We start from the raw sequence: 13,868 nt of genomic DNA, 5'->3' as shown, positions 1-13,868 counted from the left end.
GCCAAAGGCAGACGCCTAACGACTGAGCCACCCAGGCGCCCCTTGTTGAGCATTTTAAAGTTCTCTTTCATATTTGACTAGAATAGCTACATCTCCAGTCCTACAAGTGCCCCAGAAAAATAGTTTTCCTAGAAGAAGGTCACCGATACATGGAATCTTTTATTACAAGCCCTATTACACATAGTGAAATGGCAGGCATCTCTGACTTGCTGTAATCTTTGAACATAAATGGGCACATCTACACACAGGACCCACAAATAGTTGAGTTACAAAAAAAATCAAATCCAGGGGCGCCTGGGTGGCTCAGTCATTAAGCGTCTGCCTTCAGCTCAGGTCATGATCCCAGGGTCCTGGGATCGAGCACCGCATCGGGCTCCCTGCTTGGCGGGAAGCCTACTTCTCCCTCTCCCACTCCCCCTGCTTGTGTTCCCTCTCTTGCTGTGTCTCTCTCTGTCAAATAAATAAATAAAATCTTAAAAAAAAAATCAAATCCATAGCTAAGTGGACAAAGAGGTATTAATATCTTAAATAAGGAACCTTCTCTCCCTTAGCCAGGTCATGAATTCTGTCCTGGAAACTCATTTATAGAGGGGAGTGACTTTTCTATAAAATAAGGGCACATTCTTCCTAGGAAAATATTCCCCCAAAGAGAAAAGGATTAGTGAGAAATTAGGTTAAGATCCCATTTATTTTTTTATTTCTTTAATGTTTTTTTATTTATTTATTCATGAGAGTCAGAGAGAGAGAGAGAGAGAGAGAGAGGCAGAGGCAGAGGGAGAAGCAGGCTCCCCGCCTAGCAGGGAGCCCGATGTGGGACTCGATCCCAGGACCCCCAGATCATGACCTGAGCCGAAGGCAGACGCTTAACCATCTGAGCCACCCAGGTGCCCCAGTTAAGATCCAATTTATTTGAAACCATATATAAAATTAGGTCATTCATTCTCTTTATACCCAAATAATGACAAGCCCCTAGCAGACTACTTGCTGTATTTTACCGCACCCATCCCCCAAAATGTTTGAGAAGTTCCTCCTCAGTCTACAACTCGAGGCTCACCATTCTCCTGGACGCAACTCTCTTCTGCTGACTGACATTGCTAACCATCTCTGCCAGAAGTTTGGGCTTCCACTTTTCCTTCTAATTCTTCGTACCAATCCTGAACACCAGCTCTTTCCTAATTTCCCCCAGCAGCACTGAGACTGAAATGGAACATTAATAATACCTACTGAAGGTTGAGAGGAAGATTGAGAGTAGAGGCAGGGCGTACCATTCAAAAACAACTTATAGGGGTGCCTGGGTGGCTCAGTTGGCTAAGCGTCTGACTGTTGATTTCGGATGAGGACATGATCTCAGGGTCGTGAGATCGAGCCCCAAGTAAGGCTGAGCACTGGGTGTGGAGCCTGCTTAGGGGTCTCTCTCTCTCCCTCTTTCTCCCTTTTCCTCTGCCCCACCCCCCCACCTCCTGCTTGCGCTCTCTCTAAAAATAAACAGGGGCGCCTGGGTGACTCAGTCGGTTGGGTTGAGCATCTGCCTTCGGCTCAGGTCATGATCCTGGGTCCCTGGCATCGAGTCCCACATGGGGTTCCTTGGTCAGTGGGGAGCCTGCTTCTCCCTCTGCCCCTCGTTCCCCTGCTCGTGTTCTCTCTTTCTCTCTGACAAATAAATAAATAAAGTCTTCAAAAAAAATAAAAACAAACAAACAAAAAACAACTTATAATTACTTTCTAAGCCCAGGTGACTCCCTGGCCCTTCTCCCAGCCTGAACATAAGCAACTCACCCTCTACCACAAAAGTGCTTCAAGTCCTTCCCTTCTATGAAAAATGGATGTTCCCACCACCAATCATGTTGTAAATAGGTTCATTTTCAGTTAGAATATAAAAATGTAAGAAGACTCTTAAACGAGAGAGGGAAAGGGAAATTTTATTTTTCTTTCGGGGATTAGAGCTCAGTTTTTCCAGGACTTGGAAACGAGGAGAGACCTGGAATGCTAGCCACTTTGGTACCAATAGGATGAAGACAACCAATAAGTTCAGCCAAGAGAAGTGCAAGGAAACGGAGCTAGAGATACTGGATTAGATCAATTTTAAACTTACCTTACCTCTTGAATTTTAAGTATGAGAGACAAAACATTTCTTTACAATCCAAGTCAAATTGAATTAGGGTTATTTTTGTTATTGGAAAAAAAGCACCCTGATATACTTCCATATTCCTAATTATACTTTTAGGGCCATTTCTTGGTTTATCAATATCAGATATTATCTATTTAATCTGTCATATGATAAGTGAAAAAATAGGTTCTTTTCAACACCTTACCTACCTCTTTTTTTAGTCCCTCTATTGGTTACCTTTATAACTTTTAAACTTTTACCTTTATAAAGGTCATCCTAACAGCTTTATTTTTTTGGTCCATCAACTATCTTTTTTTTTAAAGATTTTATTTTTTTATTTGACAGAGAGAGCGCGCGCGCTCAAGCGAGCACAAGCAGGGGGAGCAGCAGAGGGAGAGGGAGAACCAGGCTCCCCACTGAGCAGGGAGCCTAATGCGGAGATCAGTCCCAGGACCCTGGGTTCATGACCTGAGCCGGAGGCAGACACTTAACCGACTAAGCCACCCAGGTGCCCCATCAACTATCTTTTAATATTCCTTATAAAATTAAGATATTAGCTCCTCAACCAGTCCACTCAGTAATTCTACACTTCACTTTGTACCTTCTGTCATCCATACTCAACTTTAGCATTATCAAGGTTGATACTATTTACACTATAATTAAATGGTTTTAGCTTTATCTATAGGTTGGTTATGAACAAAAATCAATGAACACTCTTTGCTATTGGCAATGAATGCACCATGATTGCAGAGCTGAATACTGCTCAATAATACCATCATCCAGGCACCTGGGTGGCTCAATTGGTTAAGCATCTGACTCTTGATTTCAGCTCAGGCATGATCTCAGGGTCCTGAGGTTGAGCCCCGCATCAGGCTCCATGTTCAGTGGAGAGTCTGCTTGAGGTTCTCTCTCTTTCCCTCTCCCTCTGCCCCTCCCCACTCTAAATAAATAAATAAATAAATAAATAAATAAATAAATAAATAGTAGCATTATCCATCTCCTCTCATTTTAACTCCATGGAAGTCCCTGAAAACTTGACTTGCTATGTAGCTGAAATAGACAGAGGTAGAATGGAGACAGAAACAGAGACACAGAGAGATAAAGACAGGGCTGATGTGATTGTAAGAAGCAAGGATATGGTCTGCTTGGGAGTTATATTTCACACCATGAATGTACAAAATTTTATCATGGCATGAATATTTGTGAGCATAAAATACTTGAGGAAGTTAACATACTCAAGTACACGTAAACACACATATATATATCATTCACACATACCTGTGTAGAATCAGAGAAAGAGAGCAAACAAAAACAAAAATAAAAATCTCTACATTATTATGACTGAAAATACTGCTCATTGCAGAATCAGTGATTATTAGAGTTACATTTCCTTTCTTGTTGCTTTTTGTTTTTCCTAAAATTTCTATCTGCCCTTATTTTTATTCCAAACTATTTATAAATTTATATAAATAATGTAAGAAATTTTCCCACATCACTGTTTATATTTTTTCCATAGTTATCTTTTTCAAAACTTTCTCTATGCATTTGTATACGTGTGTGTGCACACGCATAAAGAGTTTTATTTTGCGGGTTTTTTTTACATAGGTGTCATAACATTGTGCATATGGCTCTTTGACTTGCTTTTTTTACTTAATAATATGTTTTGCAGACCTTTCCACGTCAAAAAAATATAGCTCAACTTAATTATTTTCTCTTAACTCTCACCTAAGTACTGGTATGGTTGTATCACAGTTCTGTTCATTTGTTTTTTGTTTTTCTAATTGTGTTAGACCCCAGTTGTACAAATAGATTGAGATGACTTGATTATTCATTTATAGCCAATTTGGGGTTTTATTCCTTTACTTCCATTCTTCTCCTTTCACCACAGGCATCTACTCCCAGATATTTAATGTATATCTTTCCAATCCACCTGCCATATTTTTCTTATATAATATACACCATTATTTAGTGAGCTTAAGCTTTTGCATAAAAATAGTATCATGCTACATGTCTCTACAACTTGCTTTTATCGTGTAAATTATGTGTGAGACCCATTCACATTGATAAATATGTTTGTTTATTCCTTTTAACTGCTGTGTGGTAATCTATCATATGATTAGACCCCATTTTATCTATCCATTCCCCCATGGTTGTCATTTAGGTTGTTTTTGACTATTTGCTATCAAAAACACCGATGCAATGAATATCATTGTACATGCCTCCTTCTGCATATGTACAATCCATAATGATTTAACCATATCACCACTGATGGACACTTAGTTTGTTTTAAATTTTTATTATTATAGATCTCTTTGTCATATGTGCATATATTCCTCTAACAAGTGCTGTGTAAGTCGCATTCTTACGTAAAAGGGTATGCAGTTTTAGAATTTTGATATCACTAGATTATCTTCCAAAAGATTATATCAATTTGAATTCCCCAAAACGGAATATAAGATATCAATTTTCTACACACTTGTCCGCACTTGATATAATCAATATGAATTTTTTCTCTACGACACAGTTAAGAAATAGTATCTCATTGTTAAGATTTGCATGTCCCCAGTGACTGTAAAAGTGGGGTATTTTTTAATATCTTCACTGGCTTTTCATTTTGCCTCGTTATAGCCTTTGACAACTTTTCTATTGAATTACTTATTTCTTTCTTGTTGACTGTCTAACATATTTGTGATATTAATTTTTGTTACTGTAAATATGATGCAAATCTTTTTTCTCACCTTGCTTTTTATTTTACTTGGTTATGGTGTGTTTTATAAGAACAAGATTTTATTTTGAAGTCATCAAATTTATCACTCTTTCCTGTAAAGCTTTTTGTTTGAGTTTGAGTCTTTCTTGCTTTTGAGAATTTTCCCTACCCCATGGGTTGTAAATATTTGCCTACATGTTCCTATGATTATCTGTGTGTGTGTATGTATGTTTGATTTAGACGATCTTTCCTTCTCAGAAGTTATATATTATTTGTCTCTGTTTTTATTTAATACTTTCATAGCTTATGGGTTTTTTTAAGTTTAGCCCTTTAATCCATTTGGAATTTAATTTTGGGAATGGTATATGGCAGGGATGTAGCTTTTTTCTACCAATTATTCCAACACTATTGAATTCAAAATAATGTAATATTAAATACTACTATATTCTCACATATAGACAAACCTACTTCTATAGTCTCCATTCTGCCCTGTTAATCTCTTTATGAATTTCTATGCCAAAACCACACAATTTTAATTGCTTTAGTATTATAAAATGTTTTTATATTTGATTTGGCAAGTCATAATGTCTGAATAACTTCTTGCTGCAAGACAACTAAAAATTCTGAATAAAATAGATTTATTTTCAATTTTATTTTTTTAAGATTTTTAAAAATTTATTTATTTGAAAGGGAGACAGTGCAGAGAGCGGGAGCACACACAAGCAGGGGGGCGGAGAGGCAGAGGGAGAGGGAGAAGCAGACTCCCCACCGAGCAGGGAGTCCAATGTGGGGCTCAATCCCAAGACCCCAGGATCATGACCTAAGCCGAAGGCAGATGCTTAACCAACTGAGCCACCCAGGTGCCCCAATTTCTTTTCAATTTTAAAAGTAAGTTAGCAAGAAAATTACAAAAAGTTACACAGGCTAAATGAGTGAAAGGAGAAATCCAAGTGGAATGCAGGGGCATTATAGTCCTCTTTTATGACCTCAAGTTTCCATTTCGACATGCTCCCAAGGTCTAGAGCATTGAAGTACTTCCAAAGTGAGGAAAATGAATAGAAGACCCACGCACAAGGCTAAAGTCCAAAAGATGTGTTAGAAAAATCAAGCCCACAGAAAAGTACAGTAAGCAAACTTATCTGCTTCAAAGTTGGTGGTGGGTGGGAGAGGAAATAAAAATATCCTCAGAAAATATAAGAATTACAGCTAGCCTTTCCATTGATGTGTGGCCTAAATTCACGTGGCCCATGTTTTCTGAGAAACCTCAGTCTGATCATTTATTTGTAAATGGCTTGAGAGCAAATATTACATTGACATCAAAACCTGACAAAGATTGCGCAAAGAAAAAAAACTACAGACCAGTCTCACAAATATCAATGTAAAAACCTGAAATAAGATATTAACAAGCAGAAGCAAAGCATACATTAAAAATAATAACCAAATGATGTTGATTGCATGAATGAAAAGACAGTTCCATATTAGGAATCTATCTATATTAACATATCTGAGGAGAAAAATTATATGATCATCTCAAATGTTACTAATAAGTATTTGCAAAAGATAAACATCCATTCTTGATTTTTAAAAACATTACTCAAAATATAAGTAGGTGATTTATTTTACATGATTGAGATTTTTATTAATCCAGAAACCAGAATCAGTCTGAATGGAGAGCACTGGAAGAATGCATGCTGAAGTAAGAAATAAAACAAAGATGCTTGCTATCACCACTGTTATTTAATATTGTCCTGAAGAGAGAAACAAATATAATGAGATGAGAGAAAGTAAGGAATTTTCTTTTATTTATTTATTGAGAGAGAGAGCGCAAGTGAGCACATGGGAGGGGCAGAGGGACAGGGAGAGAGAGAACCTTAAGCAGGCTCCATGCTGACCCACACGGGGCTCGATCTCACAGCCTTGAGATCATGACCTGAGCAGCAACCAAGAGTCAGACGCTTAACTGACTGAACCACCCAGGAGCCCCGAAAGTAAGGAATTTTAAAAGAGATGGTAAAAATGTCACTATTTTCAAACTATTTGATTTTATATTTATAAGAAAATCAACTGAAAAATTACCACAAATAATAAAAGAATCCAGTAAGCTGCAGGATATAAAATTAATAGGGGCACTTGGGTGGCTCAGTTGGTTAAGCGTCTGCCTTTGGTTCAGTCATGATCTCAGGATCCTGGGATCGAGCCCCGTGTCAGGCTCCCTCGTCAGCGGAGAGCCTGCTTCTCCCTCTCCCCAATGCTCTCTCTCACTCTCTCTCTCTCTCTCTCTCTCAAATAAATAAATAAATAATCTTTAAAAAATTAATATAAAGCAATGAATACCTTTCTTATGTAAAACAATACCAGTTAAAAAATACAATGGAAAAGAAGACCACATCCGCAATAGCAAGAACAACAACAAATGGATGTACTACTTAAGAATAAACTTCATAAGAAATATGCACTTTTGTGAGGAAAATTTCCAAACACCACTGTTGGACTAAAACAGAACTGAAATACAAATATATGCCCTGTTCTTCAGTAGAAAAAGCCAACATGGCGAAAAGTGTGTTCTCTCTGAGTCAATTTATAAATTTAACCTTAATAAGATTACCAGTGGAATTTTTTTCCCCAGCAAATGGATAAGTTCGTTTTAAATTCATTCAAAAAATATATAAGCAGGGATAACCAGAGAACTCAGCTGGCTCAGGAGGAAGTACGTGCGACTCTTGACTCTCAGGGATGTGAGTTCGAGCCCCACATTGGGTGTAGAGATTACTTACCTAAATTTAAAACTTAAAAAAAAAAAAATAGAGTAACCAGAAACACTCTGGAAATGAAGGTATGATGGATTTATCCCAAACAGGTATTAAAATATACTAACAGGTCCCCCATATTAAAACAGATAATGTTGCATGACTAGACAGACTGAAAGAAGAAAATATAAAATGCAGAAATAGAACCAAATACATCTAAAAACATAATATATGAAAAGATGGCAACTCAAATTAGAGTGACTAGAAAGAATTTTAAATAAACAACTGGGTAGCTACCTGGAAAAAATAATGTTGAATCAAGACCTCTCATTACATACCAGGAAAGAGGCAAATATCTTTAAAATCATAATATTAAAAGATGCGCCTGGCTGACTCAGTTGGAAGAACATAAGACTCTTGACTTGGGATCGTGAGTCTGAGCCTCACATTGGGTGTAGAGATACTAAAAAAATAAATAAACCTAAAAAATTCTTACTATTAAAAAATGAAGCCATAAAACTATCAGAAGAAAACATGAGTGAATTTCTTTAGGAGCTAACTATGACTTAAAATACAGACACATACAAAAAGCTTAGTAATTTTGGCTACATAAAAAAAGTTTTAAGTGCATGGGAAAATATGCCGAAAGCAACGTTGAAAGACAAAGGACAAACTGGGAAAATATATTTGCAACTTATGTCGTACTCAAAGAGCAAATTACCCAAATATGTAAGGGATAACAGTAAATCAATATAAAAAAGACAAATAAAGATCAGTACTTTTAAAGAAAAATGAACAGAAGCGCCTGGGTGGCTCAGTCAGTTAAGTGTCCGCCTTCGGCCCAGGTCATGATCTCAGGGGCCTGCGATCAAGGCCAGAGTTGGGCTCCCTGCTCAGCGGGGAGTCTGCCTCTCTCTCTCTCTCTCCCTCTGCCCCTCCCCCCACTCATGCCCTGTCTCTTGCTTTCTCTCTCTCTCAAATCAATAAATAAAATCTTAAAAAAAAGAAGGAAAATGAACAAAGTACATGGAACAAAAAACTCACCGATAAAAGATAGACAAATGGCCCTAACGCATATGAAAAGGAAGAAAGCTTTCTTTAACTCATAATAAGAAAAATGCAAATTGAAACTACACCAAGGTAATTCTTAAATTAGGAAATACCCAAAAGTTGAACTGCAGTTTCTGTTAGCAAGGCTGTGGGGAACCAGGTCACCTCAGACGTTGGCCATAGTAGTGAAAAACAGTGCAACCATCATGGAAGGCAATTGGCAGTATTTCCCAAACTTCCAACACATTTACCCTTTGACCTGGCATTTTCATTTCTGGAGATTTTATATGTTCCCCTGCTCACTGACAAAATGATGTATGTACAGGGTAATTCATCGCTGCATCATCATCTTCAATAGGAAAAGATCCGGAACAAGTGCCCACCAATAAGGAACTACTTAAATAAACTATGTCCTATTCACACAATGGAACACAATACAGCTGTAAAAAAAAAAAAAAAAAAAAAAGGAAGTTTTTTTATGGATTGATGTAAAAGATCTTTATGATCTACTTTAAGAACAAAAGGAAAGTACAGAAGAGTAATTTATAATTTTCTGCCTTTTTTGCAAGAAAGAGGGGAAATAAATATATTCTTATTTGTATCTGCATAAAGAATCTTAGAAGTATTTAAAAGAAGTTGATAAAAGTGCTCAACTGCAGAGAGAAGGAGGGAGTGGAGGGTAGCATATCAGTAGGGAAGGGAGTGCCTGAATTCTTTGTTAAAGAGGAGGATAAAGATGTTGGTTAACTTTAGATTTTGTTGATTGAGTCAGGATAGGTTTGGTTATGTATGTCGCAGTAACAAACACACCAAAGATTTTCTTTTCTTTTTCTTTTTTTAATTTGAGAGACAGAGAGCAGAGTGAGAGAGAGAGAGAGCATGAGCAGGGGGGAAGGGGGGAGAGGTAGGGGCAGAGGGAGAGGAAGAAGCAGGCTCCCCGCTGAGCAGGGAGCCTGATGCGGGACTCCATCCCAGGACCCTGGGATGATGATCTGAGCCGAAGGCAGACGCTTAGCAACTGAGCCACCCAGGTGTCCCTAACTACCAAGATTTTCTTTCTTTCTCCCACTAAATGTCCATTCCATCATGGGCATACTGGGAGGTCTATTCCATAGTTCTGGGATGGCCATAGGATCTAGTGTGCACCAATGAGATGTGACAAAATATCCTGGAGCACTTCCGGCAAACATTTCCTCACTGTTGAGAGGAGTCAAACAGGAAGCCATCACTTCTGTGTCACAGGATGCTTAGTATGGGAGCCATGTTGTTGCCTTGGGAGGGGCAAGCTTGAGAGACTTACATATCTGACCTCCTGGATATGGTAGAGTTAAAAATAGAATGTACCTGGGTGCCTAATGATGTCAGTAAGCCACTGAATTGGCCAACTCTGGAGACTTCCTACCTCAGGATTTCTTATTATGTGAGATAATAAAATTTATTTTATAAGCTATTCCAAATTAGGTTTTCTGTTAGTATTTGTAGATGAAAACATCCTCATTTATAGGTTTCTTATTCATTTTTCTTATTTTATTGCATTGGCTAGATCTCCCAGGGTAATGTTGTATAGTAGCATGAAAGCAGCCATCCCTGTCTTATTCTTGACTTAATAGGATTACCTCTAAAATCATCTCTAAGTATTATGATAGCTGTAGGTTTTTGGTAGGTCCTTTATTAAGATAAATTTCCTTTCTATAGCTAGCTGCTTACAGGTCTTTTTTCATCCTTAATAGATGTTAAATATCAATTATTTTTCAGCATTTGTTGATATAATCAGATGCTTTAATCTGTGAATGTAGGGAATTATATAAACTTTTTTTTTTTTTTTTAAAGTAGGCTCCAGGGGCGCCTGGGTGGCTCAGATGGTTAAGCGTCTGCCTTCGGCTCAGGTCATGATCCCAGAGTCCTGGGATCGAGTCCCGCATCGGGCTCCCTGCTCCTTGGGAGCCTGCTTCTCCCTCTGCCTCTGTCTCTCTCTCTCTGTCTCTCATGAATAAATAAATAAAATCTTTAAAAAATAATTAAAAAATAATAAAATAAAATAAAGTAGGCTCCATACCCAGCGTGTAGCCCAGTGTGCGGCTGGAACTCACAACACTGACAGCAAGACCTGAGCTAATACTGAGAGTTGGACACTTAACAGACTGAGCCACTCCAGCACCCTGTGAATTATATTAACTTTCTAAGTTAAAATTAGATTCGTGGACTTCTGTAGTTAACCTATTGTCATGATAGATTCCTTTGACACACTGTTGTATTTGCTTTGCTGAAATTTAAATAGGATATTTGCATCTATGTTCCAAGTGCAGTTGATTTTATTCAGTTTTGGCATTCATGGTTTGCTGGTCTTACAAAATGAGTCAGATACCTTCCAACATTAGAATAATGCCTATAACATAGAAACCATCTTTTTTTGGAAAATTTTGTAGTACTCACCCATAAAACTCCTTAGGTTTATCATCTTTTTTTAACTTTAAAAAATTTATTAAAATGTAAGAAATAATATACCATTTACTAACTCATAGCCAAAAATGTTTGATTAGTAACAATGATCACTTTGAAGCAAATTTCTGACATAACATCTATAAATATTTCAGCATGTATCTCTAAAATATAAGAACCCTTTTTAACCCTGCCCCCACCCCACCCACACTTTTCTTATTGCTTAAGAATTTATTTGTTGAAATAACTGAGTTATTTGCTCTGTAGAACTGCATACTGTCTGGATTTTGTCAATTATATCCTATAGTGTTGTTTAATTTCTTCATTGTCTCCTATTTCTTGTAGCAAGCAGCCAATAAGAATTGTTCATTTGTTTTAATTATCACAGACTCTTTAATTTATATTTGATGTGTTTTAATCCAGTGCATGTATTATTTTTATTAATGCAAAATGGTCACATCTTTAGCAGGAGGAGCCTCTTTATGTTGGTTCCCAAGTGGTTTTGACGCTCTCTGTAGTCTTTCCCTTTCTTGCTTCTGATAGGACAACTTGTTCTGGGCTCATCTTGTACATTTCCTGCCCCTGACCTGGAATCAGCCATTTCTCAAGTGAACCCTGATTCCTTTTAGTGGGAAATAATGTTTAGAGACCACTACTGAGGCACCAGGGATGCTCACTACTATTGGGTGAATCTGTTTTCTAGACCTTCCTTGAATTCTATTTTATTTGATTTAAACATACTCACACAGAGTTTCTTTACATTCATTTCTTCTTTGAATACCTTTTTCCATCACTTTGTTTTCAACATTCATTTCAACATTTTTTATTTTACAGGTGTCTCTTGTAAAAGCTAGATTTTTTAAAAATCCAATATAAGATTCTCTTTTCCTCCACAAACTTAACCGTATTACATGCAATGTGTTATTGACACAGCTGAGCTCTCATCTTATTTTGCCTTTTCTACTTATTCTGGATTTTTTTTTGTTTCCTTTTGTCTTTTGTAAGGCTTACTGAATTTTATTTGTCCTATTTTGTCCTTAAAATTTGAAACTCGTATCTGCTATGTCTTCCAGTGGTTACCCCCATTTATATGGATTTTACAGTAAGTTTCACTGATTTCTTTAAATAAGATACTGCTTCCTATGTCTCTGTGGGATTACATTTAAATTAAAATTCTTTTCTAGGTAAGTACGTCCTCTATTAATTATTTGTGGATGGTAAATTTTCTGAGTCCTTGAATATATATAAACGTATTTATTTTGCTTTCTCACCTGAATAATAGCTGAGTATAGAATTCTAGATTTGTAACCATTTTCCTCTCAAAAATTTGAAGATATATTTCTATTTTCCCCTTGTTTTCAACATGTTCTCATTGAAAATTCTGATATCAACGTTTGTAGAAATGCTTTTAAGAATCTTTGGATGCTTTAAGGGATTCTCCTTACGCTTATTGCTTTAAAATTTCACTCTACATATCTAGATGCAGTCATTTCTTTCTTTCTTCCTTCCTTCCTCTTTTTTTTTTAAGATGTAGTTATTTTTTCTTTTTTTTTTTTAAGGTTTATTTGAGAGAGAGAGAGAGAGAATGTGTGGGGAGGGGCAGAGAGAGGGAGAGAGAAAGAGGAACTCAAGCAGACTCCCCCCACACTGACCATAGAGCCTGATGTGGGGCTTGAACCCAGGAGATCAAGAGCTGAAACCAAGAGTCAGACACTCAACTGACTGAGCCACCAGGTGCCCCAAAGATGTAGTCATTTCTTATTCATCCTATTCAGTTCCCAACCTGAAGACTTGTGTCTTTATTCAACTCTGGAAATTTTTCTATTACTATATTTTGAATTTTTCTTCCTTTTCATCTTTTCTGTTTTTTAAATTTTCTTCTGGAACATATATGACTATGTTTGGGAGGCTCTGGCTCTATTGTCAACATTTCTAAACATTTCTTTCATACTTTCTGTCCTTTTATACTGGCAGTCTGGGAGAATCCCTGGGCTATTGTTTCTAGCTCACTAAGTAACTCTTCATCTGTATTCATTCTGCTATTTCCTCTTCTTCTGAATACTTTTCATTCCTAAGATCTTGATTCTTGGTCCTCAGATCCTTGGTACTTGGTACTTTTTCATACTTCATTTTGTCTCATGGATTCAATTACATTTCTTACCCCTGTGAAGATTTTAATTATATTTCCCTTAAAATCATCTTCTGTGACTTCTATTAATTGGTTCTTAGGTATTCGTCATGTGTTACATTTTGTGCCTCTCTTTGATGATGTATTAGTAATATGTGCCTCTGTGCACATCTTTTCCTTTGAGATTCTCTGTTAATCCTGCCTGAGAGAAACCCACTGCCAGTAAGTGTTGGGGAGGAAAATGGGGATGGACCTGTATCCGGCCTTCTGAGTGTGGAGCTGCTGTCTATCTTTGGGTAACAGCAGCCCCCCAAGATGCTGCCTTGCCTCTTATACCCAAAGGTCTCTTCTCACTTTTCAGGGGCAGATACCTCTGCTCACTGTTATATGACACGAAGTGCCAAGTGGTGAGGGACAGAACTATCAGTCTCCTCCTACCTAAGTGTACTGGATTGAGTAGTGTCCCCCCAAAAATCCATGTTCACCTAGAGCCTGTGAATATGACCTTATTTGAAAGTAAGGCCCAAATACATATGTAGTCAAGATAAAATGAGGTCATACTGGATTAAGGTAAATAAATCCAATATGACTGGTATTCTTATAAGAAGAGGAAAATTTGGATGCGAAAACATAAACACATGGAGAAGGCCATGTGAAAGCAGGCACCAAGATTAGAGTGATGTACCTACA

This window comes from Phoca vitulina, unplaced genomic scaffold (genome assembly GCF_004348235.1).
Source record: "Phoca vitulina isolate PV1807 unplaced genomic scaffold, GSC_HSeal_1.0 scaffold11, whole genome shotgun sequence".
Taxonomy (NCBI): Eukaryota; Metazoa; Chordata; class Mammalia; order Carnivora; family Phocidae; genus Phoca; species Phoca vitulina.
The sequence above is the reverse complement of the archived record's forward strand: the minus strand, read 5'-3'. Positions refer to the sequence as shown.